This window comes from Hibiscus syriacus, unplaced genomic scaffold, assembly GCF_006381635.1.
Source record: "Hibiscus syriacus cultivar Baekdansim isolate YM2019G1 unplaced genomic scaffold, ASM638163v2 tig00110927_pilon, whole genome shotgun sequence".
Classification (NCBI taxonomy): domain Eukaryota; kingdom Viridiplantae; phylum Streptophyta; class Magnoliopsida; order Malvales; family Malvaceae; genus Hibiscus; species Hibiscus syriacus.
The window spans coordinates 291,512-295,428 of NW_024062914.1; positions in this window are offsets into that span (position 1 = coordinate 291,512).

The following is a 3,917-nucleotide window of genomic DNA, read 5'->3' on the forward strand; positions in this document are numbered from 1 at the left end:
CGATTCAGGAAGAGTTACATCGATAATCAAAGTCATCAATGGCCTCAACTTTAAACTTCGACTCCGGTCTCGATTCAAGGCCTGTCAACAAGCCTCATTTCTTCAATGGGGCTAACTATGCCTATTGGAAAAATAGGATGATGTACTTCATTCAAGAAAGTGACATGGGAGCATGGAATGCAGTAGAAGAATGATACATCAAGCCTCTCACTCATCCAAGATTGTGGAATGAATGAGAGACAAGAATGTTCTAGCTCAACTCCAAAGCCATCCATATCATATTTTATGCTCTTGGACCAGATGAATACATTAGAGTTTCATCTTGTACAACTGCCAAAGAAATATGGGACAAACTTCAAGTCACTCATGAAGGTACCGATGAGGTAAAGAAATCTAAAATTAGTATTCTAATGCATAGCTATGAAAATTTCAGGATGAAACCAAATGAAGATATCAAAGCTATGACGGATATATTTTTAACGATTGTCAATGGTCTCAAATCATATGGAGAGATCATTTCAAATGAAAAGCTTGTGAGGAAGTTAGTCTACTCCCTTCTAAAATCGTGGCAATCAAAGAAGACGGCAATCATCGAGTCTAAGGACCTAACGTCCTTAACTCTTAAAGAACTAATCGGTTCCCTTCTCACTCATGAAATAATGCTTGAAGATAAAGTGGACCTCGATAAGATTGACGAGACACCAAAGGAGAAGGAGAAGAAGAAAAACATTGGAGTTGCTCTCAAATCCACAAAAGATGAGAGTAATTCGAATGACGATGATGAGAAAATGGCATTATTTGCCAAACGATTCAGAAAGTTGATGATGCCCAACCGAGAAAGAAAATTCAAACGTCATAAAGGCCTCAAAACTGAATCGAAGGAGAAAGACCCGATCATTTGTTATGAATGCAAAAAACTGGGGCATGTCAAATATGATTGCCCACAATTGAAGAAAAAGGGTCAATCCAAAAAGAAGCACAAGGCTCATGTAGCTACATGGAGCGATGAAGAAGGTTCCGATGAAGAGGAACAAGAAGTTGCAAACTTGTGATTGATGGCTATCGGGGAAGATTCTAAGGTAACATCTAACTCATTCGATTTGGATGAATTATCTTATGATAAGTTATTAGAGGATTATAATGGGTTGGCTTCGGATTATAAGACTCTATTTTCAAAATACAAGAATGATATTTCAAAATTGAAAAACGAAAATAGTCTTATATCCAAGACCAACAATGAGCTTGAAAGTAAGATCAAAGAATTGCAAATCAAAATTAATGATTTTGGAAAGAAAAATATTGATTTGCGTAACTTACTTTCAAAAGTTAATGATGATCATCAAAAGAAGATTGATGATCTTAAAACTTCTTTTAATAAGGTTGGAACAAAAAGTTTTGAAAAATGTGAGAATTCAAAATCCAACTTTGTTAAGAAAAGTTTTAGAAGCTACAATCATAGAAGTCCTCAACGAACCTTTAATGGTAAAATTATTATTAGGAGTATATGGGTTCCTAAAGAATTCATTACTACTAAAGATAAAGATGTCCTTCATAAATGGATACCAAAGGGGACAAGGATTTTAGAAACTAATGAATATAGACCCAAAAGAATTTGGGTACCAAAAATTAGAAATTAATCTATGTTTGTAGGAAAAGGAGCATTGCTACAAGGCACGGGAAAAAATCCAAATTCATGGTACCTTGATAGTGGATGCTCGAGACACATGACTGGAGACAAAAGTCGGTTCATAGAGCTTAACGCCAAAAATGGAGGAGAAGTGGCTTTTGGTGATAATTCAAAAGGTCACATTGAAGGTATTGGTACTATAGGTAATACATCTTCCATACAAATTAAAAATGTGTTATATGTGAATGGATTAAAGCATAATCTATTGAGTATTAGTCAATTATGCGATAAAGGATTCAATGTCATATTTGAAATTAATGGTTGTAAAGTCATTGACATTGCATCTAATCGGGTTATGCTTGTTGGTCATAGAATAGGAAACATATACATGGTGCATTTAGATTCTATTGATATGACTAATTTGTGCCTAGTTGCTAAGGATGAGCATGATAGTTGGTTATGGCATAGGAGACTAGGACTAGCATGAGTGTTTTGCAACGGTTAGTTCAAGGAGAATTGGTTCGAGGGCTGCCTAAACTAAAATTTGATAATGATAAAATCTGTGATGCTTGTGCTAAAGGAAAACAAAAGCGAGTTTCTTTTAAATCCATTAATGATGTGTCAACTAGTAGAGTATTACAATTAATCCATATAGATCTTTTTGGGTCAACTAGGACTACTAGCTTGGGTGGAAAACAAATATGCATTTATCTTGGTAGATGACTATTCTAGATATACTTGGGTTCTATTCTTAAGTACTAAAGATAAAGCATTAGAAAATTTCATCACATTTTCAAAAGTAATCCAAAACGAAAAAGGTTACTCTATCACTAGTGTTAGAAGTGATCATGGAACTGAATTTGAAAATCTTGGATTTAATGAGTTTTGTAATTCTAATGGTATTAGCCATAATTTTTCAGCACCTAAAACCCCTCAACAACCTCAACAAAATGGAGTTGTTGAGAGAAAAAATCAAACTTTAGAAGAAATGGCTAGAACCATGCTTTGTGAAAATAATTTGCCAAAATATATTTGGGCGGAAACCACAAATACCGCTTGTTATATTGTAAATCGAGTAATGATTAGGCCAATTTTAAAGAAAAATTCATATGAAATTTTCAAAAATAAAAAGCCTAACATTAGCTATTTTCATCCTTTTGGATGTAAATGTTTTGTTTTAAACAACGGTAAAGAAAACCTTGGCAAATTTGATGCTAAAAGTGATGAAGGAATTTTCTGGGTTATTCCTTAAATTCTAAAGCTTATCGAATATTTAATAAAAGAACTTTAGTTGTAAAGAGTCTATACATTGTTTTCGATGATAATCTCCTTTCGAGGAAGGATTCTTGTGTTAATGATGATGTAGGTATATAAATACAAATGACGTTAGACATGACGTTGGAGAATCATCATCAAAGGAAGAAATGAAAGATGAGGAAGCTCATGATCCTCTCGAGAATCCAACCATTGAAGAAAGGGAAGTATCTTATCCAAGAGAGTAAAACTATGTCAAGGATGGTGAGATTATAGGTGATTCATCCAAAGGGGTAACAACTCGATCTTCTCTTAGAAATATTTGTAATTATGTTGCATTTATTTCATGCATAGAGCCTAAGAATATTAAAGAAGCATTAAATGATGAACATTGGATTATGGCTATGCAAGAAGAATTAAATCAATTTGAGAGAAGTAAAGTATGAACATTAGTTGAAAGGCCTAGTAATAAATCTACTGTAGGTACTAGATGAGTATTTAGAAATAAGCTTGATGAGAGTGGTAATATAGTGAGAAACAAGGCTAGACTTGTTGCTCAAGGGTATACTCAAGAAGAAGACATAGACTATGATGAAACATATGCTCCCGTAGCTAGGATAGAAGCAATTAGAATGTTATTAGCATTTGCATGTTTTCATGAATTTAAATTATATCAAATGGATGTTAAAAGTGCATTTTTAAATGATTTTATAAAAGAAGAAGTGTATGTGGAACAACCTCCAGGTTTTGAAGATTCAAAATTTCTAGATCATGTTCTTAAATTAACAAAAGCACTTTATGGTTTAAAACAAGCTCCTAGAGCTTGGTATGAAATATTATCAAACTTTTTAATTGAAAAAGGTTTTCAAAAGGAAAGGTTGACACTACATGTTTTTAAAGCATAAAGGTAAAGATTTTTAGTAGTTCAAATTTATGTTGATGATATAATATTGGTTCTACTAATGATGCTCTTTGCCAATAATTTTCTAAGCTATGCAAAGCGAATTCGAAATGAGCATGATGGGGGAGCTCTTTT